The sequence below is a fragment of the Halichoerus grypus genome, chromosome 11, assembly GCF_964656455.1.
Source record: "Halichoerus grypus chromosome 11, mHalGry1.hap1.1, whole genome shotgun sequence".
In the NCBI taxonomy this organism is placed as follows: domain Eukaryota; kingdom Metazoa; phylum Chordata; class Mammalia; order Carnivora; family Phocidae; genus Halichoerus; species Halichoerus grypus.
The window spans coordinates 80,625,907-80,651,468 of NC_135722.1; the positions used below are offsets into that span (position 1 = coordinate 80,625,907).

A 25,562-nucleotide genomic window follows, 5' to 3' on the forward strand; every position below is an offset into this window, starting at 1 on the left:
CCTGAAAGGAGCACAACTGTTCAAGAAGAAAAAATAGTAAACACAGAACTGACTTAATTTAAAATGAATCATTGTAAGGCATTATAGCATTGTACTAGAAAAACTAGTTATTAGGATCTTTTATTTTGAGTCAAGAAAATATCAGATAAAACATTTTTATATAACTGACTCATGGGTACTCTATAAACACAGACGGCCTTTAGGAAGCTCACAGCCTGCCATCTCAGCTGCTGCTACTGTGGAGGATTTTGTCACTCCTTTCCTTGGTGTTCTTACTGATGGTTGCTTGTGGAGAACTCCTTGTTTTTATTGCCTTGATGCCAGGGCATGATAGCCTATAGGTGGTGAATCTCTACTTTCTCTGATCCACTGGAAAAGGAGGGAAAGAGGCATTCCCAGCTTAAATACTTCAACTATATATGGTTTAAATGTTCCAAGAACTAATTTGGGCACATGGCAGATATATTACTAAATTGGGATACTATGTCTCCTATGCCCTAACCATATTTTAAGATCAAAACTGACGTAGGGGTCGACTTTTAGACGAAAGCCACTTGGAAACTAAGGAATTTTTTTTTTTTCCCTAACTGGTCAAATAGACCATTTGGTACAGATTTGGTGGACAGATTTGAATTTGAGTGCACTTGGAAGTTGGTCTCTTGCCTCCGTTAAGTCTATTTCTGCTTGGGCTGCCATTCCAGCTCTGAGTGCATCGTGGTGGTGTGGCTCTTGCCATGGATGGCTTTGTGAGCCATGTCCAGGCCACTCAGCATATGGCATTCCCCTGTTAGGTGCGTGTGCTCAGGTGGCATTGTTGGGCAAATGGCAAGGGATCTGGGTTTGATTCTGTAGGCAGAGGAATTCTCTTCACTGGGCCAGACTGAATGAAGGACAGTCTTCTGATGGCTCTCCAGCTGGGGCCTGTGGGATGAAGCTGACATTCTGGGCAGAGGAGCATAAAGAGTGAATGAACCTGGATCATTGATGTCTTTGAATTTCTGGATTAGCCTCACCTGAATCTTCTCCTATCCCTGTTTTTTCCTGTGATGTGAACTGATATGTTTCTGTGCATTTAAACCACTTTGAATTGGGTTTTCTACTCTTTGGCATTAAACCTTGATACTAGAATTGGAATAATTCTAGTATTCCTCACACAATGTGTGAACAAAATCTTTAGGATCTTATAATACATGAGTTTTGAATTCTTTTATGAATGGGAAGTTCACTTAAGAGGTTTGTTTATTAGAATGTGTGACAAACTTTTATTGAATATTGCAGTTATCTCCTCTATTTCTCACAGGTTATTGATTATAATTCCCTTATTGATAAAGATTATATCCTCTTTTTTTTTTTTTAAGATTTTACTTATTTTTTGACAGAGAGGGAGACAGCGAGAGAGGGAACACAAGCAGGGGGAGTGGGAGAGGGAGAAGCAGGCTTCCTGCGGAGCAGAGAGCCCGATGTGGGGCTCGATCCCAGGACTCTGGGATCATGACCTGAGCCGAAGGCAGACGCTTAATGACTGAGCCACACAGGTGCCCCAAGATTATATCCTCTTATTGGTGAAGTTCCTTCTCTTCTTCCCCACTGCCTGGAGAAAAGTTAGCTTGACCAGATGTGGTACCCTCCTGGGTGCTGCAGGGGTACAGGATACGGACTGGAAGGAAGCGGACCTGTTGGGAATAAATTTCTTTCACTAAAAAAAGACCAAACCTGAATTCAAGTGATTTAATTGATTCTGACATATGATGTGGAAGGATTCTGAACTGGTATGCTGAGCAGCAAGCTGGATTCCTTTTCAATTTACCGGGAGGGAAGTATGCTGCTTGGCATCACAGCCAACTAGAATGTGGGTTTTATATCCTATAAATACAGGCTGCTGGCAAAAATCTAACTCCATGTTTTCGCATATTCATATATGCTAAGTTGTCTGAATATCTACCCCCCTTTTTTTTTTACCGAAGATCATTCTGACTCTTAATGTTTTTATCTCTGCTATAAAATTCAACATTAAAAATAAAGTTATTATCCAGACTGGAAATTGAGGTTTGTACATTCTGATTGAAAGAGGACTGGCCTGTTGCTAAAAGTTTTCAGCTTTGAGGGACTTAATACTTGCTTACAGAATATTAATTTTTCTATCAAGTATCTTGTAATTGTGCTGTCCAGTATTTTAAGAAGGTAAGGAAAAGATAATCTGACTTTCAATGCTTTCTTAACAAACCAACCGAAATATTAGTAGCTTGAAACAATGCCATTTATTTTGCTCATGAATCTGCAATATGGGCAGGGGTCATCTGGGACAGCTTCTCACTTTTCCACTTGGTGTCAGCTAGGGTGACTTGAAGGCTGGGGACTGCAATCATCTGAAAGCTCATTCATGTGTTTTCTGGTTGATGCTGGAAAAGAGTAAGACAGTAGGAGACCGGCATTGGGTTCCTTGGCTATTTCTTTCTCTGTGTGATCTCTTCAGCATGTTTTAGCAGTTGTTAAGACTTCTTTTCATGTAGAATCAGTACTTTCAAAGTTCACGTCCCAAGTGGAGAGAACCAGGCAGAAGCAGTTGTCTTATTTGACGTAGTCCTCAGGTCACACACTGCAGTACTACTGTTTTATATTTGGTAGAAGCAAGTCACTTAGAATAGCTTATATTCAAGATGTGGAGAATTGGGTTCCACCTTTTTTTTAAGCTTCTGTTTTTTATTTGATATGTTAACATTCCATTATATTTTAAGTTTGTTATTTTAAGTATGGGACTATGTCACAGCACTTAGCTAGGCTTTGAATGCAGTAGGAGTGGAATAAGCCTTGTTTTTAGATGGTCTATGCACTGTACCCTTTTTTTCTTACATCTTTATTGAGGTATAATTTATATACCATAAAATTCACTCATTTTAACTAAACAATTGAATTGTTTTTAGTGCATTTACAGAGTTGTGCTGGCATCAGTACAATCCAGATTTAGAACATTTTCATCACCACAGTAAAATTTCTCATGCCCATTTATATTTAATCTCTAACCCCAGGCAACTAATAATCTAGTTTCTGTCTTTCTAGATTTGCTTTTATGAACTATTTATATAAATGGAATCATACATTATGTGTTGTTTTGTTTTTGGCTTTTTTCACTTAGCATAATACTTTTGGAGTTAATTTTGTACCATATCAGTACTTCATTCCTTTTTATTGCTGAATAGTATTTCACTATGTGGACATACCATATATATATTCTTTAACCACTCACCAGTTGATGGACATTTGAGTTGTTTTCCACTCTTTGGTTATTATGAATAATGCTGTTATGAACATCGGTGTACAAGTTTTTACATGAATATACATTTTCATTTCTCTTGGGTAGACATCTAGGGCTAAGGTTGCTGGGTTTTCTGGTAAATGTATGTTTAATGTTTTAAGAAAATGCCTGTTTTTCAAAATGGCTGCACCATCTGTATTCTTAGCAGCAGCTTATGAAGGTTCTTAGTGGAATACATCTTTCTAAAAGTTTTTTGAAGGCATTTTCTGTGTTGAATAAAAGCAGATTTGTAAATGAATTTACTTTGTGGGCAAGTATATCTCCCATCATTTTTAGGCAACAGATGGGGATGTGTGGCTGCTTTGATAAGAATGATCAACCAGGAAAGGAAGAGAAAATAAAGTGGAAGGAAAGAGAGACAGCTCCATTCTCTGTCCTTTGAACAATTATTGTTTAATTTTTGTTGTTGAAGTTTGTTAATTTAAGGTTTTTTTTAATTGTGATAATTGACATCTTCGAGGTATACAACATAATGACCTGATATTTGTATACATTATAAAATGATCACCACAGTAAATCTACTTAACATCCATCCCCTCACATTTAGAATTTTTTCTTATGATAAGAACTTTTAAGATCTACCCCCTTAGCAACTTTCAAATATACAGTACAGTATTATGAACAATAGTTGCCATGCTGTATATTACATCCCCGTGACTTACTTTATAACCAGAAATTTGTGCCTTTTGACCCCTTCTACCCATTTCACCCATTCCTTGCCTCTGGCAACCACCCATCTGTTCTCTGTATCAGTGCTTTTTCTTTTCTTCTTCTTTTTTCTTTAAAGATTCCACTTATGTGAGATCACCTGGTATTTGTTTTTCTGCCTGACTTATTCACTTCGCATAATGCCCTCAGGGTTTATTTCCCTTGTCACAAATGTCAGGATTTCCTTCTTTTCTTACGGCTGAATAATATTCCATTGTGTATGTGGATGTGTATATGGATGTATATATGTGTGTGTGTTATATATTTTTTCTCTAATCACATCACGTTTTTCTTTGTCCACTCATTGGTCAGTGGACACTTAGGTTATTTCCATATGTTGGTTATTATAAATAATGCTGCAATGAATATGGGAGTGCAGATGTCTTTTTGAATTATTGTTTTTGTTTCCTTTAGATAATTACCCAGGTGTGAGATTTCCCGATCTTATGGTACTTCTATTTTTAGTTTTTTGGGGAACCTCCATACTGTTTTCCATAGTGACTGTATCACCTTACATTCCCACCAACAGTGCACAAGGGCTACCTTTTCTCCATATCCTTGGCCAACACTTGTTATTTCTTGTCTTTTTGATACTAGGCAATCTAACTGGTGTGAGGTGATATCTCATTGTAGTTTTGATTTGCATTTCCCTGATGATTAATGATGTTCTGCGCCTTTGCATGTACCTGTTGGCCACCTGTATTCTTGATTATAATACCTTACTAAGATCTAAGGTGATCTTCACTTTGTGCCTTATTATACTTTTCCATGAGTTTTGTGATGGTAAGGACTATTATTTTTAACTGCTACTTTGCATTGCAACATTCCTTAAATTCACTTGTTCTTTGTGGCAAGGCTTATTTCATAGAAGATTTGAACTGATTGATGAGATTTTCAAGCACAACAAAGACGTTGGTTGAGAAACTTGTGATAACACTACCTATCACAAATTTGATGTTTCCTTATAAATAAATTCAAATTGTACATTTTTGGCGGGAATTAAAGCATCTGATGTCACTTTGTCTCATTACTGTTGCTGTGAACTTTGATGTTTTGATTGTCATGGTGTCTGCCACATTACTCCACTGTGAAGTTACACCTTTTCTATCTTTGGAATTAGTTAAGTTCTATGTGAAGGAAGACTATATATGTAGACATCCTGTTATCAACCTTTCACCTGCCAATTGAATCTGTGATTCTAACAAGCAATGTTTTTCATGCCTCTCAGTTAATTTACAAAAGAAATATTGAAGAGATAATGCTCAATGGAAGAAACATTTAATGATTTTCAGGTCATCTTTTTGGGTAATACAAAGGTAATGTTTGGGTAAACATTAAACATTAGCTTATACCACACAAAATCAAGGACAGAGCTTTGATACTCTGCTACTCACTGTCACTTTTAGAGCCAGAGTTCTTGACTTTCTTAAGTTCTCTTACAGGACCTTGGGCACACATTCCGAGCGCTCATTTTATGTGTCCCTTTCTCTCTTCCTATCCTTGTTCTCCTTTGCTTTATTTTTAACCCCATTTTAAATTTATTTTATCTTACTGTGTTATAGTGTCTTTATAAGATGTTTGAAGATCCTTTTTAGAACATAATAGTATAAGAGGAAAAAAAAAAAGAAACCTTTGCATTTAGCCTGTTTACAGGGCATATAGGTCTTTGTTCTTGAGGATCAACTGTTGAGTTATCAGTCATTGACAGGCACAAAAATAAAATATGTTAAATAATGGCCTAGCTCAATTCCTGGGAAGCCATCCTGATTTCCAAATCCGTTTTATTTAATTTTGCACCAACATTTACTGTTTTGAAACTTTCTTTCATAGTTTTCCTAGTGTCCCCATAAAATTATAACCTTGTTTAGGACAAGGGCCATCCATGCATTATATACTACTTCCAGGTATTATGTACTCATATATATATAATCTGTTGAACACAACTATAGTATAATAGCCTTACATCCTTAGTCTCTAGTAAGGTGTGATAAGCATGTAGTAAGTGCCAACTCAGTTCTTACCAAATTAAGTGGAGAGTAAACTCTAGTCTGGCTATTCTTCTGACACTTGTGTTCCTGTAATGTAGCATGTCAGCAGATCCTAAGTCACTGAGATTTGATGATCATTCAGATAAATCATTAATGTAAGATAAGTGTCCTTTTTCTTAATAAGTCACAGTGACCTGAACTTTTTTTGTAGTCAATAAAGATGAATATGAATGATTGTGAACACAACAGTTTTGGAGTTATCATTCTCTGGTTAATTGAACTAAACATACTGTAACTTCCATTTGCCAGCTAATCAGAAACACTCTTGACAGGATCTACTATGAAGAAAATGGAAAGGAGTAACTTGAGGATCTTTGGAATAAGGTCTGGAGGTGGTACAGAGCAGAAGTACCTTTGCCCAAGGACAGAGTTGATGCCATGCTGACGACTATCAGTAAAGAGTGACTGTAATTAGGCAGTGTGTTCAGTTTTATGTCAAGCAATTGGTGATTCTTAAGCTATACAGAGAAATCAAGGGCTAGAACAATTTTCCAGACTTCACCTATAAAGATAATATAATGCCAGACATCTTGTCAACATTTAGATTTGTGATATGGCCTTAGTTTTTCTCTGTAGATTGTAAGTTAAGTCAAAAGTAAAAATATGAACTAGACATTAAATTACATTGTTAAGTTATAAAGTAATAATGTTAGAAGGGAAGAACTTGTGAAAGCATGTATTGAATGTGCTCATTATACATGCTCTCTGTAATCTTTCAAAATAGTTAAGTGTTTCTTATATTTCTTACAAAGTGGACGTGCATCCCTTGCAAAGGAGTATCACAAAGCAGTTGTTCCTTTGTTCTTTGTCTCAGCTCATCAGACTTTTGTCAGTAAAAGTATCTTTCTATTGCAGATATTTTCAAAGAGGAGACCAAGTTGGAAAAGGTTCTTCTATTCCTTGAGCATTTCCTTCCATGGGGGCTCAAGACACTGCTCAAGACTTCCCACTTTTGGGACGCCTGGGTGGCTCAGTTGGTTAAGCATCTGCCTTGGGCTCAAGTCATGATCCCAGGGTCCTGGGATCGAGCCCTGCATCAGGCTCCCTGCTCAGTGGGGAGTCTGCTTCTCCCTCTGCCTGCCGCTCCCCCTGCTCGTGCTCTTTCTCAATCTCTCTCTCTCTCTCTCTCTCTCGCTGATGAGTAAATAAGTAAAAAATCTTTAGAAACTTAAAAAAAAAGACTTCCCACTTTTGAGCATTAATAACCTAAGGAGCTTGATAATCACTAAAAAAATATATAAATAGGAGTTATTTATTTTTATAATGCTAATAATAAACATTTAGTACTTAAAGCCATTTTTAAAAATTTTATAACTTGAATTTAGAACATGTGAAGAAAAATATAACCACGATCATCTATCTCTCTTTCTCTCTCTCTCTCTCTCCATGCTACCACTTGGAAGGGTTTAAAAAGGAAGGGAGGATTTGTTTTAAAGCAGGGTGGCTGAAGCATTCATCTTTTAGGTTTCTGATATTTTTATGGTGGAATTTGTGTAAAGCTATCTCTGAAGTACCTAATTGCTTCTTGATAATGTAGAAGAGTGTTTAGTGTTGTCCCAAAATTTATATTAAATTGTTAAATGGAGTGAGGAGAAACATGAGCTCATTTCAGTTCAATGAGGCACTATATTAGTCTGCTATTAACTGTTTGTGCAATTTTAACCTCTTTGGGCTTCCATCTCTTTAATTCTAGAAGGGACAATATTAGATATGATTATCTCAGAGCTGCCCAGTAGTTTTAGATTATTTTCTATCTAGTTTAACTTGATATCTGAAAAAATAGATTCAATTTGTAGTTATGCCATGAAGTACAGTGTCTTGATAAATCAAGACATATACACTTTTGTGTATACGTTTACTTTATAATTAGATGACACTGAATATGATAAATGGATGTCACCAGTCAGGTTAATTCTGATACACAAATCCTTTTTTCTTCCCCCACCTTAGAAAGCAGTTGCTTTGACTTTGTAAACTTCTCTATCCGTGTAGAGTCATAGATAAAAGCTATGAGTATTTGGGTTTATTTGACGGGAAGTTCTTGGCAGTTAATACCAAAGGGTTTTTCCATAGTTCTTTTTATTGTTGCTTTTTGGTTTGTGCAGGAGTTGAGTTCAGTTTAGGGACAGAACTTCCCTTCAACTCTGTGGATTTCATTCTTTGCAGAGACAGTGGCTCTAAAAACCTCAGGAGGTGTTAACACTTCTATGAATAGTAATGGCCCACAGTGCCAATGTGAAGTCTATTTAGAATAAAATTTTCATTCCTTTGTCATTATAATCACATTCTGTATTTCTGTGATAGCTCACATAGAATAAAATCTAAATTTCATACTGTAATTTTGAAGACCTTACCTGCTCTGGCGTCTGCTTTTTTTTTTTAAAGATTTTATTTATTTATTTGACAGAGAGAGACAGCGAGAGATGGAACACAAGCAGGGGGAGTGGGAGAGGGAGAAGCAGGCTTCCTGCTGAGCAGGGAGCTTGATCCCAGGACCCTGGGATCATGACCTGAGCTGAAGGCAGTCGCTTAACCAACTGAGCCACCCAGGCGCCCCTGGCGTCTGCTTTAATCTCAGACATTCCCTGTTGTCTTCACTGTGCTTTAGTCATGCCAGGCTTCTTTTCTTTCCATCAACATGTCAAGCATGCTCTGTCTTAGGATGTTCATACTTTCTGTTCTTTCTGCCTGAAACTCTTCTAGATCTCTGAGAAGAGATCAGGGGGTGAGGTGTTAATATAATTCATGTTTCAGTTCGAGGTACTTCTCTTCGTTGAGCCCTTTGTTTACCACCCAATTTAAATTAGTATCCCCACTGCCATTAAAATTGTCACATCAACTTGTTTTGTTTTCTTTGTGATTTCTATCAACTGGTATTATCTTTTTAATTTTTTTATTTTGTGCTTATTTGACTTTATGAATTGTAAAATTGTAGGAATTACACCTTAATGGTTGAATCATTTCCAACTAAATCATTGGAAACATCTAGTTTTGGTTTATAAGCAATTGATTTGTGATTAATTTTAAATTTTCACCTGAAAAGTTATGAAGAATAATCTATGTGTTGTTTCTGGTTGAACGATAACCCTCGTTGGGTATGTACCTATAAGTACTACATTCACTGTCGTCTGTATATGTAAATCAAAAAGGGAAGCATTATTACCATGTTGTTTTGATAAGAGCCTGGTCTACAATGAAGTTGTCATTTATTAGGGGAGCCTGTTCACATTTGCCACACAGGTAGCTAGCTATAGCGAGCAGCTGGGTTTTCACCAACCTAATTACCTCTCTCATTGGACCTTCCATGGTGCCAAAAATCCCTCCATTGGATTGCCATGCTGTTTTATGTGTCCCCAGAGCAAATAGCTTTCAGTGTACAAAAAGCAGATTAGCACCTGTCAGTAAATCAGATTTACTGGTTGTTGGGAAGCATGGAGAAAGGTCTTGATGAAAGAAGCCATAGAAGTCATAAGATTTTATTGGTGGGCCAAAGAGTATGGTAATGTTTGGAAATATTTAGAATTCAGGTTTCCTGGAAGCAGAGTCCTTGGTAGGGGGCTCCAGTGGAGAGAAAAGGGATGATTGTGCATAGCTTGAATAAACGCACTAGAATACAGGCCAAACAAAGCTGAATTAGGCGCAACTGAAAAGGTAGAAGTTTCTGAAAACAAATTTTATCTTCTTCACAGTTTGACCTAGGCTTGCCCTTGCTTTGCCTTTTGGCCTAAATGCTCTAATTGTCACACAGTACAATTACAGCAATGTAAATTAGCCCCTGAGTAATGTAGATAGTATGGTCCCTGGCTGTTAAGCTCAAAGACCAATAGAAGCTGTGCTTTTCAGGGCGCCTGGGTGGCTCAGTCGTTAAGCGTCTGCCTTCGGCTCAGGTCATGATCCCAGGGTCCTGGGATCGAGCCCCGCATCGGGCTCCCTCTTCGGCGGGAAGCCTGCTTCTCTCTCTCCCACTTACCCTGCTTGTGTTCTCTCTCTGGCTGTCTCTCTCTGTCAAATAAACAAATAAAATCTTTAAAAAAAAAAAAAAAAAGAAGCTGTGCTTTTCATTCCTCATTCTTTCAAGGGTGTTTATAAGCCTAATTGAAGTTTTGGCACAGGGTAGCAAGGCGTCTTCCAGTGATAAGACAGCAGGCCGTTGCTTATTCATCCCTAGTAAATATCGAAGGATAGGCTGTTTTGCCAAATAGCATTTAGCTTTCCTATTCTCCCTACCCTGTCCCCCAGTGCCTATTCAAGATTCATTTCCAAATTGGTAACTAGAGTTGGTAAAGAATAAGAAGTTGCAGAAGTTCATCTCATCCATTCTCCTCTTAAAAGTAGAAATGAAAATTTAATGATGGGATTAAGCTTTTGTTTGCATGTGTAGTGAAAATCCATAACCTGGTATGCCCTAGTAGAAGGTGGTCTGTATTCATTATCTGTTAAAATCTTCATTTTCCTTAAAAGAAACCGGTGTGTGTGTGTGTGTGTTGTGTGTCTTAACCTGAAATCCATACACTTCAGTTTTTCTCTTTCTCAGTGGTTTCAAAATACTTCTCAATCAATAATATATGAATGAATGGAGAAACTGAGGCCAATATATGAATAGGAAAATGACATTTAGTTTGCATGAATGCAAAGTCCAGCATTGTCCATCTTAATTTTAGTTTGACTTTGGCATTTTCTATTCTCTTAACTTCTCTTCCAACTCCTTCCCCCGTATAGTTGCCCACCCTCGCTTCAGCTAATGCGCTTGTATCAAAAAATGTTTTTTGGCCTATAACTGTATGCCTCAGATACTGCTCCAGGCCCTTGGGAATACAAAAATAAAAAAGAAAAAGAAAGCTGGAGCATAGGCATTTCCTTAGAAATATTCCTAATTTCGTTGGGAAGACAGACTGGCACAGTGTGGCTTACAGAGTTCTGTGATCTGCTGTGGTATGATCACAATCCTGTGGCTAACTTACGCTGGGAATATTAAGGAAGGCTCACCAAGGGCATGACACTTGGGCTGAAGTTTAAAGAATAAGAGACATTTAGATAGGGATGAATAAGTGAACCAGGGAAGGAAAACTAAGGAAAAGGTCACAATGTGAGCTAGGCTTTACAAATTGTGTTATATGGTGAAAGATAAGATTTGCCACATAGAAGTGACAGCAGAAAAGGTTGTGAGGAGCTAGTGAGGGGCTTCTTCATTAAGGATCGTGGGATACGGGGCTAAGGAAATGTCTTTTATATTGAAGGTTATGGAGAGATGATAAAAGCTAGGAAGTAACATACTCTTATAGACCTTCTGGCAGCTGTATAGAAAATTAGATTTGGGTGGGTTGTGAAACTGGGTGCTGATAGGTATGTAAGATGAATGTTGTTCTAATCCTGGAGAAATGATGGGATGCCTGCTAAGGCAGTGGGGAGATCATGGCTAGGATGTGGAAGATGGAGAGGTGGGAGTCTGGGGCCATGGGGCAGCTGCCTGAATTTGGTGTCATTCATTGAGAAGAGACAAACTGAGAGATTGGTAGAAGGATGGGACATATCTTGAGGGTGTGTTTTTGAGGTGCTTCTGGGAATGGTACAAACACATGGTTTACAGATAGAGAGTTTAGCAGAAGTATCTGGGCTGCAGACAAGATTTATAAGCCATCAATCACTTCATGTGATATTTGAAGCATGAAACTACATTAGATCACCCATGGATAAGGTGTAGAGTTTTATCTTGAAATGTAAGGTAAAGGTAAGTTGGTTGAGTCTGTCTCTGCCCCCTTTACTCTGCAAGAGAATTCTTGAAAGCTTACTAGGTCAGAAGGCCACTGAAGAAGACAACTTAAGATATACCTGAATGCTCTCAGGATGATATGCTTAGCACGGGTGAGGTGGAAGCTTCATTAGCTTTGTATTTATGTTCAAAGTTATTTTTTTGTTGTTGTAACTTACAGTCCAGTTTTATTGTATTCTTGAATTATCTGAAAATGTGCATTTTCTCATCTAGTATTTTCAGATTAATTAATTTTTAGATTAATTAAAATGTCTTAACTTTAGTCATATTCTAGACTGTGTTAGGAATTCCTAAAAGCCCAAAGTTGGGAACAGGATGTGATTTTCAGCATTCAAAGTAATGGGAGTTGCTTGTCAGTGTTCTGTGTAGAGACCTGGGTGATATTGAGATAAGAACTAGGGTTTTACCAGCATCGACACACTTCTCGCTTATGTAAACTGGGCATCACAGGAGCTAAATTTTCTTCTCCACTAAATACACTATCTCTTAGTTTTTTAAGAGGAAGCAAAAGAGGGACGCCTGGGTGGCTCAGTTGGTTAAGCGACTGCCTTCGGCTCAGGTCATGATCCTGGAGTCCTGGGATCGAGTCCCGCATCGGGCTCCCTGCTGAGCAGGGAGTCTGCTTCTCCCTCTGACCCTCCCCTCTCTCATGTGCGCGCTCTCTCTCACTCATTCTCTCTCACTCAAATAAATAAAATCTTAACAAAAAAAAAAAAAAAGAGGAAGCAAAAGAGAGAGGAGAGAGATTGTTTCTCCATACCTTTTCATAATTTCATATAGGATGACTTAGGTGTCCCTTAACATAGAGTTACTGCTTTGCATTATATCAGGTTGTACACATCATCATGAATGCACCAGAGTCTGAATGTCTCAGGGAAGTCCTTTCCCTTCCAAGCTTTATTTTCTGGAGAAGAATCGTAAACATTTTTTAGCTAGTTCTATGAATTGAAAGTAATTCATGGCCAGAGGATAAGACCAAAGGAGGTCAGATGCTAATGATTTATTAAATGATTGTGTTTTCTTTTGGGACATACTTTTCACAGATAAGGAAAAGTATATATTTTTTAATGTTTTTTGTCATGTGTTGTAAAGAGAATTTCTCTAGTATTGACACATAACTCTTACTGCACATGATACAAGACCTCACATAAAGGGCTGAAAGAGGTTCTTTAGTTCATTGGGTAAGAAAAGTTTTTGACAGCTGTACAGTGTGGAAAACTGGCCCATGGTTTATGACCAGATCTGGTTTTGGAAAAGACCAGGGACAAGAGTTAAAACATATGGAATTTATTTGAGAAGTAATTCTTAGCTATGACTAAGAGCCTGTGCTCAGATGCCTGGGAAAGTTTAAAAGAAAATGTTTGCAAAATAAATCATACCTCTTGTTTGCTAAATTGTAGGACTTTGATAACTTTTGGGTACTCACGGACTTCTGTAATTATGTATTAAAGCCCTGAAGTTTTCTCTTTTAATTAATTTTTCTTGTTTTTTTTTAGCACTGTGATTCAATTTGTTGGTTTATTCAATTAAGGAATTATTTATTTCAAAAGGTTTTCTCTTCCTCTTAGCCCCCAGAGATCTTTAAAATACTCACATTCAAGCAATCACTACTGGGTTAGTTTATAGGAAAGATACACTGTATGTGTGTGTATTCGCTTCTGGTGTTGTTTTTTCAACCATACAAGTTCCAATTACAGTGTTTACTGTTTGTTTATATCAAGATAGTATGTGACATAAACATCCTAAGTAAGTGTTGTACCAGGGAAAGTGAAGTAGGAAAAGGCAATACTACTGTGGTTATATTTCTGAAAGAATACCCATTTTTCTCATTTCCCTAACTTTTATTGGTAGAATTATGTGGGGGAAATGTTCCTATTTTAAATTAATAGTTCCTAATCTTCCCTGTGTCCATGCTGCTTCTCACATCACCATTACATTATTACAACTAAGCATTTCATAAGCCAAGAAAAATCATTATTACTCAACTCAGCCTGACTTTTTATCACACATATAAATATGGCGTCAGCACAATAGTGAAAGTGGGGATGCAGTAAAAAGTCCACATCATTTTTCAAAGAAGATGAGTAATGGAGAAAATAATATCTCTACATATACAGGTTTAGAAATTAGGAAACAGGAAAATAATCTCATCACTAACTCTGCAGGTCATTTGTTTTCCTTGGTTTTTACTTTATGATAGGCAGACTCACAAGTATGGCTTGTGGGGGCAAGTCTTACTTTTGGTCCTGCAGTATATTCTTTTTTATCTGACAGTGATATAATGGGGATTGGCAGAGTAGTTAGGAGTATGGACTCCAGAGTCAGAATGCCGGGGTTCATGTTATAGCTCTGCCACCAGCTTTAGTATGTGACCTTGGGCAAACTACTTAGCCTCTTTGGGTCTCAATTTCCTTATCGTAAAATAGGAATAATAATAGTACCTTTTTCGTAAATCTATTGTAAGAATTGAAGGAGAATTCTCTTGGCCCGTAGTAAATGTTCAGTAATCATTGTTATATGTGTACTCTAGACTCTATTTCCCCATTTACCTGATGGGAGTGACCTGTGCACTTTTGTCTTCATGCTTTTAGGCCTATTATTCTACAATATACTCCCCTACCCCAAACCCCTTTCCTCGTTCCCAGCTAAGATCTAGTAGAACCATGTTTTTCTTTTTTGAGTTTTCGGTTCAGCACAGTAGTGAAATCAACCTTAAGGAAGAAGGAGTAGGGAGAATTTGGACTTGCATCTCTTATTTTTGAGGAGTTACTGCTCTTTCCCCTGTAGCCCACTATGGCCATTTGTATGATAACGGTCTGCCCTCCAAAGTTTTGACTTGAAGTACAATAGTACTTCTTTTTCCCTGCAAAACCAATTTATAAGTAAAGAACCTTGTGTGAAAAAAATCATTGTAAATTAATAGTTGTTTTTTTGTGTGTGACTGAGTCTTTTTCTAAAGATATCAATGAGTGTAGTTTCCCATCACTACTTATGTAGATACTGATTGCTACGTACGTTATACAGCATCTATCACTACATATTATAGAAATACTAATTATCAAAAACACTTAGTTTGTTGCCATCCTCAGTAATATGATGAAGAATAGTATTTGCTATAGTAACTTATTGCAGGTGCCCATTATGGCTGTCAGAAATAACTTTATCAAATTTAGCAATGGTTGTGTTGAGTTTCCACCGTGGCAAGGGATTTTGCTAGACAGTGATTGTTAAAAAATCAATAAGACATTATCTCCACCTTTACAGGAATGGAAAGATAACCTTATCTATATTTATATAACATATGCAGCATGAATACTGTCACTCTTGCTAGTAAGAGATGTTTATAACCAACATTTGTGATCATCCCTTCAGTGTCGAGATTCAGCCTCAGGATCCTTCTCAACCTGGCACCACAGAAACCTGCTATCACTCAGATAGACTTGGAAGCTAAAACTGTTGATCATCAGTGCTGTTGTAGAAGTTTGTTCAAGGTATTGCTTTGGAAGCCCAGAAGTTCAAAAGCCTTGCTTTGCGTAAAAAAGTTTAGGTGTGAAGAAGTACAAACGAGTTTAATCTATTGGGTATTGGAAAAGACATACAGAATTGGAAATGTTATACCCACAGGTACATGTTTGAAAGAAATGCTTTAAAAAGTAGATAAAAGGAGTCTTGTATAGTTACCACTCTTTCCCACTCTTTGTAGTTTAATATTGGTGTCTTCCAAATACACATTTAGTTCTAAGCATTGATGTGCTGGAAAAGTTTAACTGCCAGTGCTTAGGTATTTGTGTGTGTGTGTGCATGCGTGTGTATGTGCACATAACCCTGATTTGTAATGCTTGTTGATTTTCCTGGTGTAAATACTTCCACCTCAGCTGACTTCAACCCCATGTCATTGAATGAATACAGCCTGGGAAGAGATACACAGTGTTTCCCTGGAGCCACTGTGAGCCTGCTCCTGCCCACCACTAGCCCCCAATCTCTCTTCCTATACTTTCTCTATCACTCCCTGTATTAGTTTGGTTAGTCTCTGCTTTGCTTCTATGCTTTTCTGTCCTGCCTAATTCCTTCCTCCCTTCTCTTCTCTCCCTTGTCCTCTTCTTCACTTCTATTCTCTCCCCATTATTGCAAAATTGGAATAAGCAATTTAAGAAATTGCATATACACTGGGATATCTTAAGTCTTTCTTAAGGTTTTAACAATCTGCCATTACGGAAATACTGAGCAATTGTAATTAAAATACATTAACATTCAGCTACTAAGATGTAATTGCTGAAAAATAACTGTGACTCTGGGAATTTACTTAATGAATTTTCATTTCTTTTATAAACTCACAAAGACTATTAGAAGCTTGCTTAAATTCACAAATGAAGAATTTAAAACAAATGAGTGATTTTAATTTCTCTCTCCAAAGATATTTTTCGTAGTGAATACTGAGAAGGGTAGAGAAATATTAGCAGAAGAAATAGCAATAAAAGTAGGGTGGGGAGGAGATAAACATTGGATTACATAAATTATCAATTTGTTGAAGGTCCCCCCCCCCCCCATAAAGCCACTTTGACTAAGGGATAAAACCTAGGCAAAAAAAAAAAAAAGTCCTGAGGCCACAACTGACTCAGCTCAAGATACACAGTGTTTTTGATATTTGAGGTGGGGAGAAGGGAGAAGGTATATTTTCCTTCCCCATCAGCATGAGGACATCAGTACATGGGAAGCTGTGTTACAGGAAAATCAGAGGCCATCTCCACAGTGTTAACAAACTTGGATGCATCATTGAATACTAATGGCAATACCACAGATATATACAACCTCAATAGATCCCAGGATTTTCTGAGAATTCCAAAGGCAGAGGACTGGCTGAAGTAACCTCACCAGTAATTTTGCAGAATGTTTTTACCCAGTGAAATTCAGGAGTGATTATTTAACCCATTGCAGCACTTCTTACATTACCTGTGTTCTCACAGGTAGATTAAACTTCAGTATCTGACTTGTATGACCTTTGAGGTAAGGTAATACAGCCATATATTCCATAAAATGTTTTCCTAAATGCATACTTTCTGGTCAAAATCAAAAGAAAAGTATTTGTTATGATGAATGTATGTGTAGGATGTTTGGAGTATTTAAGTAGCTTGTAAGATGTCAATTCTACTTTGACCTTCACATATCTTCTTTTTTATAGCTGAAAAGTAGTTTGACCTTCTTTCTGCTGATTTTTTTTTCAGTCTCCTTTATTTTAGAACTGTAAATGTTCAAGTAGTAATCAGGATGATAATAAGTGGACACAGGTTTTGAGCAGGCAATATGTTAGGTTATGGCTGGTATTTTAAAATGTTTTCCACAATGCTTGAATGCTTTAAAATATCCTTAGTGTAACCTCCCATTAGCGATTGCTGGGTAAGAGGGAATAATGCAAAAGTAGTTTAAAAGCGATAAAAACCTAAGGAAAATAACTTCCCTTTCTTGTTCAAATAACTCAATATTCAGAGAATTTCATTTGGTACAACCTAGAGTTATGACATTATTAGATCTCAGTGGATTATATGAAATATTGCAATTTACCCCTCTCTTTCACTTTCTTAGCTAGGTTCTATGAAAATGGTCAATTCTTTCTTGGATGAATGCTTTTCTACTCCCTCATCTTATGAGTGTAGAGGGCTTTATTTAAAAATAACAAACTTTAATTTGAGTTATTTGGGATAGTTATAAGCTCTAGAAAGAATAGAGGATTCTTTGCTGTTTGCCCTAGTAAACACTCTGTTCCACTTAAGAAGTCTTGACATTATATGCTGATGAGATTCCACTCTTACACTAGAAATCCAGTAGCAACTTCCTATTTCATTTAAAAAAAAATATGTGCATTATAATTGGCCTACACGAAAGCATGAATTTAAGAGGAAGCAAGTATAACTTTATACTAATAAACTTATGACCATTATACATAAAATATAAAATTTAATCTTTGTAAATAAGCATATTATCATCCTTAAACATAAAGGGAAACAGATTTGGAAAGTTTTAATAACTTGACCAAGATTGCACAGTTGTCAGGGTATAAACCAACAATTAAATAGAAACTAATGCACTCTCCTGAAGAGTGTACGACCTCCTATCTTTTGAAATAAGGGAGGATTCAGGGCATCTGGGTGGCTCAGTTGTTAAGCGTCTGCCTTCGGCTTAGGTCATGATCCCAGGGTCCTGGGATCGAGCCCCACATCGGGCTCCTTGCTCCGCGGGAAGCCTGCTTCTCCTCTCCCACTCCCCCTATTTGTGTTCCCTCTCTTGCTGTATCTCTCTCTATTAAATAAATAAATAAAATCTTAAAAAAAAAAAAGAAGGGAGGATTCATAAAGCATCATTCTCCAAAAATTTAAATTTCTTTGCCTAATGTATTTCAATAAGAAAAGTATCATTACTGGTAAAAGTAAAGAAAATATGAAAGTAATATTAAATTTAAATGAGTTTTGGATCTAAACAGATGAGGTCCAATGGGGTGGGGTTCATAATGGAACACCAGCTTAATAAGTAGAATCAAAACATTCAGTACTGAAGTAGCAAGTGACATTCAGGTTGAAATTAAATGTATTACAGTAACCTTACATAGCACTTTTTTTTGTTCATTTGTTTAGGTGAAGACATGGTTTTTCAGATTAATTTGCTTACATTAAAGGATATAAAGTAAATCTTGTAGTCTTTGACTTTGTATCACTTATTATATGAAGGTCTTGCTCATATATCCATCCTTTATACCTTATGTGAGTTTGGCTTTTGAGTTCTAGTTTAGAAGAGCTGTGGGCTTATTGACCCAAGAGAAGGACTGTCTCTTGTGTAACTTTGAAGAGTTAACTTGACCAGGATGGAGGAGTGAGCCACAGGCTAGCCCTAGACCACTTGCCAGAATTTCATCCTGAGAAGCTGTTTGGGAGGAAGGAATAGGACAGAAGTTGGAAGAAGGCAGAGGGGAGATACTTGCCTATAATCCCAAATTAGGACTGTGATCTAATTTTCCCAGTTGCAAATGCTAAGGAAAATAATCCTTATCCCATTCTTATCTCAGACTGCTTGTAGGTATCTTCTGAATTAACTACTCATGAAATACCCTTGTGATCTTTCCACTGTGTGTGGATTGGCTATATAGGTATCTCAACAGGAAATTATTTTTGCAACGAGCTATATCATCCAGATTTTATTTCTGTAAATGGCAGCATCTGTTGTAGCTTTCTCAAGCAGTTGCTTTAGCGAGCACCGAAGAGTATTGTTAAATCTTCTTTTCAAAACTTTGAGTCGTTTGGTACTTTGAAAGTTTGGGGTAGAAAGTTGTGGTCTTCTATCCTGATATTATTGACTAGGTTGAGTTTAATGGGATATGTTCACTGATTAGTGATGGGCTGCGACTGGTACCAACAACGATGGATTTTAACCAGAACCTGGAAAGGGGAGAATAAGTAAAAGTGTAAGAATTACCTTTCAGATTTGTTTTATTCCACTGCTGCTCATTTCATTGGTCACACAAATTGTAAGGTTCTCAACAGTGAAAAACAAGCATTAAAAATAGGAATTTTGGGGGGCACCCGGGTGGTTGTCGGTTAAGCAGCTGCCTTCAGCTCAGGTCATGATCCCAGGGTCCTGGGATCGAGCCCTGCATCAGGTTCCTTGCTTAGTGGGGAGTCTGTTTCTCCTTCTGCCTGCCGCTCCCCCTGCTTGTGCTCTCTCTCTGTCAAATAAATAAATAAAATCTTTAAAAAAATAGGAATTTTTTAAAAAGTTTTATTTGTTTATTTGAGAGAGAGCGCACACACCTGTGCAAGCAGAGGAAGGGGCAGAGGGAGAGAAGCAGACTTTCTGGTGAGTGCGGAGCTCGATATGGGGCTCGATCCCAGAACCCTGAGATCATGACCCCAGCTGAAATCAAGAGTCTGATGCTTAACCAACTGAGCCACCCAGGTGCCCCCAAAATAGGAATTTGTAATAAAAATAGGATAGCACTTGGAAATCCATGGTCTATAGAAAATTATAATTCGTGTATACTTGGACACATACACACACACACACAAACAAATGTATTTGGAGGATTATTCATCTAATCACATAAAAGCTTTTCTAGTCATTACTTATGAGTGATTTATGAGCACTCCCTGGTGGCTATTTATTAGAACCACTTGGAACAGCAAAAGAAAAGGTGAGTGAAAACTTAATTGCTTGGCTTTATGTAAGGAAACGCTGCACCCACAGCTCAAGTGTGCTTACTCAGTAAATGCAGTATTGTAAAGTATTATCCAATATCAGATTTGCTTCTCTGCTACAGAAAATGAGTGAAATAGCAGATAATTTGATTTTTAAAATGGACCAATATCTATAAAAATAGGTTGCTTGTATCCAGAGTTTGGAATTATAAATGGTGATCTCATGATATGAGGAATTTGAGAAACAAGACAGAGGATCATAGGGGAAGGGAAGGAAAAATGAAACAAGACGAAACCAGAGAGGGAGACAAACCATAAGAGACTCTTAATCTCAGGAAACAAACTGAGGGTTGCTGGAGTGGAGGGGGGTGGGAGGGATGGGGTGGCTGGGGGATGGACATTGGGGAGGGTATGTGCTATGGTGAGTGTTGTGAATTGTGTAAGACTGATGAATCACAGACCTGTACCCCTGAAACAAATAATACATTATATGTTCATAAAAACCCCCCCAAAAATAAATAAAATAATTATAAGATAGTAAGTTGATTATATCTTATTTACTGAAATAAGACCTTTTTAAGATTTTACATTATCAATATCTAGGGAGAATATTAAAATTGGTTTTATATTTTTCCTAAAGCCTCTTAGTAAGTTCATGCAAAGTAACACATTCCACAAATATTATGGGATCTTGAATCTCCTGAACTCTGTGACTTGATTCCCTGCCCTCCCCCCAACCTGGAATTACCTTCTGGAAGAAGTTTCATCAAGCCTCTTGTGTAAATCTGGAGAGAAAAAGTTCCATGTGAGCCAAAATTTCATTTCTCTAGATTTTTTTTTAGACCTTATGAAAGTAAAGTCACCAGAGTTGTACCCTGATTCACTTTTTAATTATAGTTTTCCACCATTTTGTATGTCATTTTCCTTTATTATGCAGTAGCAGCAGTACCTCTTTTAAACCTGCTAAAATTTTAAACACCTTTAATTTACACTTGGATTACTTCAGAATTGAAGAATTTTGTCCATGTGATTGACCAGTTTGTGGGGATGAAAAGCATGCATTCCCTGGGGGATGTACAAAGTAAGGATCAGAAGCAGCCAAATTGGATTGTAAATCCACTTTGTGCCCTTTGAAAAGTGTTGTTGGCATTTCCATTTTGATGTCTTGAGTTTAGATTCACATGTTGTGAACAGCAGTTCATTGACTGCACACAAAAAAAGCATGATATTTGAGATATAAAACAACACATATGTTATACTGGCTTATGGAAAAAAAATAGGTTCCTGTTTAACTATTATCTATCCAGTAGATCAGTACTTTTCTGTTAAATTAATTTCAATTCAGTTTCTACCTTTGAAGAACTACACTTTAAATCATGGGAAATGTGGGGCGCCTGGGTGGCTCAGTCGTTAAGCGTCTGCCTTCGGCTCAGGTCATGATCTCAGGGTCCTGGGATCGAGCCCCGCGTCTGGCTCCCTGCTCAGCGTGGAGTCTGCTTCTCTCTCTCCCACTCCCCCTGCTTGTGTTCCCTCTCTCGCTGTGTCTCTCTGTCTAATAAATAAAATCTTTAAAAAAAAAAAATGGGAAATTTAAGACCGAACACATAGTAGACATTGCAACTTCTGTGAAGAAGGAAACATTTTTCAAAAGGCTGTCATATGTCAAATCTATGCTTGTTATTTTAAAAATGTGTATTTCTCCTTTAATTTTTATAAACACCTTAAGAGGTATAGGGATGAAAACACTGAGATTTATTTTTTTTTATTCCTTCAGTTTCACATTATAGAATGAGAGTAGGAGAAAGAAAGAGGAGAAAAATGAACAAATCCAAAAACAAAAGAAAAAAAATGAAGAGAATTGGGTTAAGGAATAATAATTGCCTCATAGGGTGATTGTTAATTCACATCTCACGTGTTATAGCCTCAGGTTTTGTTTTATTCCCAGGTCATATTTACATGTGGCAGAGATTGAAACCACTGGATACGAGTGTGGTACCAATTTCTTAGTATATGGATCTATCAACTGGTCCCTTTCCTAATCCTTCTCTTCCCAATAAAAACATTTCATTCATATTGATTAACTCTGTTATTTTGAGATGGCGTATTCTGCCAAAATATTTGAGTCTTCCCATGGCATCGAACATAGTAGATCCAAAGTGAAATTCATTCTCTATTCCTTCTCCCTCAAACATACTCTTTACCTCATTTACCCTAGTTCTTAATGTGATGCCAAAGTTCAGTGCCTGAGGCAAAACCTCTTTTTTTTTTTTTTTAATCTTTTTCTTTTTGTTTTTTTTAAGGATTTTACTTATTTATTTGAGAGAGAGAATGACAGACGGAGAGCTCGAGAGGGAAGAGAGTCAGAGGGAGAAGCAGACCCCCTGCTGAGCAGGGAGCCCGATATGGGACTCGATCCTGGGACTCCAGGATCATAACCTGAGCTGAAGGCAGTCGCTTAACCAACTGAGCTACCCAGGCGCCCGAGGCAAAAACCTCTTAATGTCCCCTTTGATTCCTCTCCCTCTGGGTCTTTTTCTGTTTTCTGAGAACACTGCCATTCCCTATTAGCTGTTCCTCAGCACTGCAGGTACCTGGTCCTAGTACCTAATTATTTCAAACTTGAGTTCCACTCCCATCTATTCACCTGGCATCTCTTCATTCTCAAACGATCCCACATATTACTGGCTCCCTAGAACAGGTCTTTACAACATGAATTTTCTGTTTAGAAGCCAGCAGGGATTCCATGTTAAGGCTGTTCTTCCTAGATTATGGGTATCTTTTCCTTATTCCAGCTGAGTTTCCTACTAAAGATATATATACACTTTTCTCCAGCTAGATAATGTTCTTGTTAGTTGATAATAATGTATTAATTCTATAAAGCATGTTATGCGCCAGAACTGTTTGACATACTTCATACTCATTCTGTATTCCCATTTTTCAAAAGTTAACTGAGGGCCTGTAACTAGGTCAGTGCACTCACAGTCATGATTGACTCTTAATGAGTGCTTAATAAATTGCTTTCTTTTTCTGCATTGCACTCTCCCTTCCCACATATCAGGCTTAGTTCTACCCCCTTGCCTTTATTTATGGTGTTCCCTGTTTCTAGAATATTTTTGTCTCTTCAGTGTATTCAGTTCACATTCACCATCCAAATCCTACCTTGACTCATTTAGTTCTCAAGGATGTTTACTGGTGTCAAAATCCTGATGTATTTATAAGGAGTTCTCCATAGTTTATCATGCAAAACTAATCAGTTTTGTCTTTCAATTTTTCCAAATATTTTAGCAGTGTTTTAAGAGCATCAAATATTTGTTGAATGAATATAATTTTCCTCTCTTCTCAAATAGACATTACATTTCTGGAAGGTTTAGTCCATGCCTTAGTTTTTTCCCTTTATCATAGACCTCATCAATGTGCTTGGCATGTACATAAGTACCTAGTGATTGGATATGGGAGAGCCAAGGCCATCTGTCTTTCAGGACTTTTATGGGAAAATACCTTCTCATAATGTGCACATAGATACACTTCAGTCAAAGGGTAATATTGTAGATTCAGATACAGAAGTCTATTCAGTAGGTAAATACAGAATGAGATTAATTATCTATATCAGTTTGGAGGTATCAAAAGCTATAAATTTTGAGCACTATTAATATCAATATTAAGACACTGAACTAAGTGTTTTACATTCATTATCTTAGTCTTTAGAACCAAGTTAAGTTGTGGGGTAGATGTTGCAGCTGATGCTCAGAATGGTTAAACAGCAGCTTGTAGAAACAGGCCCCAATTTAAACCCAGGTAGTCTTGATTTTAAATATATGTACTTGTGCTAGGCATATCATCTTTTTTTTAAATTATGTTATGTTAATCGCCATACATTACATCATTAGTTTTTGATGTAGTGTTCCTTGATTCATTGTTTATTGCATATCATCTTATTCAACATCCTTATTATTGGAGTTTTTACCACTTGAGAGATATCTCCCTGTTTAAATTCACTAACTTTAAATATATTAGATCATGCTTGTTTCCAGCATAACATAAACATTCATAAATATTAGCCTTTATTGTTATCATTTTTCCAAATTACACGTGAGTGTTCATGACACTGTCTTTCACCTTATGCAAATCTTAAGTTTAAAAGCAGATGTGCGTGCGTGTGTGTGTGTGTGTGTGTGTGTGTGCATGCATGCACGGGTGTGTGCGTGTGTTTATGTATTTGGGTTTTCATGAGGGCAAAGAAGATGTAGAGCGTGAGAATTAAAAGTGAGCTACTTTGCTACTTTCCAATCATCTCTCTCTAGAAAGATGCATTCACAGTGTATCTGGAGGATGCCTGTCTGAGCTCACAAATGGGTATTAGGTGATGGATGTCAGAGGCATCTACAGTCTGTTGTTGATGTCTTAGAAAGGATTTTGAGTATTGATCTACTTTATATGTCTTTATATAAGGAGTTAAAGTCCTCTCTTCAAGATCTGTCATATTATTTTTCTGCGAATTGGAGAATGATAATCATGGAAGGCACTAACACTCTAGTTTTTATTTTTGTGTATGCTATCTTTGTGCATTTAGATATGGAATTTGAGAAATAAAACTTGACTAGAGAATAGTAAGTTCAGTGAAAATAAGTGAAAGTAAAACACTTTCATTGAAATTTTAGAGTTTTATATAATTTTAGACTTACGTTAAAGTTGTAAGAATGATATAAGGAACTCCTATATATTCTTCAACCTATTTTAAAAGAGTTATATATTTTAAAAATAGGGTTTTCTCTTCATCTTAGCATTTGCTAATTATATAATAGATCATATTATCACAGTGGTAAACTATAAATTTTGTTTGTTAACTATAAATATCCCTTCAGTTTTATTGAGATATCATGGACATATAATATTGTGTAAGTTTAAGGTGCATAGGTTGACTTGATACATGTATATATTGCAAAATGATTACCATCAGGGCATTAGCTAACACTTCCATGTTGTCACATAATTACCATTTTTTGTGTGTGTTGAGAACATTTAAGATCTTATGTTTAATTTTAATGCTTTCTAAAGGTTTTTTCAGTTGAAGATTTCCTCCCAGCATACTGTTTTTCTTAGAAATGTCTGTCTCTTGCATTCAGCTCCTGGCTCCCACGCTGAAAACTCCTTCTTCACAATATTCTCACAGATCCAAATTAAAATATTTATCTGTTTTAAAGTGTTAGTAAATCCCAATTTGGAGTTCGGGGCTAAAATACTGTTCATTGAAATGAAATCAGGTACTATTATAGTAGGGTTGGAAATATATGAACCTTCAGGCAAATCCCAAGTGTAAGAAATCAATTAAGTAGAAAAAAACGAGCCTTATTTTATTTGCAGCTGTAGAATAACATTATAGTGACAAATAGAAGAGCTTTATATGGCTCAATTTTAAAATGATGCTTAAATTGACTGCATTATACCAGTGTAATTAAAGGTATTTGTAATTTAATATCTGTTATTTCTTAGTTACATCTTAGAATATGAAATTAAATTTCAGACTAGGATCTGAACATGTGTAC

The 25,562-nt window shown here is 36.9% G+C and overlaps 1 protein-coding gene across 3 annotated transcripts in view; it reads left to right on the forward strand.

Annotated features, from left to right (window-relative positions):
* The window catches only part of ARHGAP42 (Rho GTPase activating protein 42), a 289,588-nt gene that overhangs the window by 121,630 nt on the left and 142,396 nt on the right, over positions 1 to 25,562 (forward strand). The window lies entirely within an intron of this gene.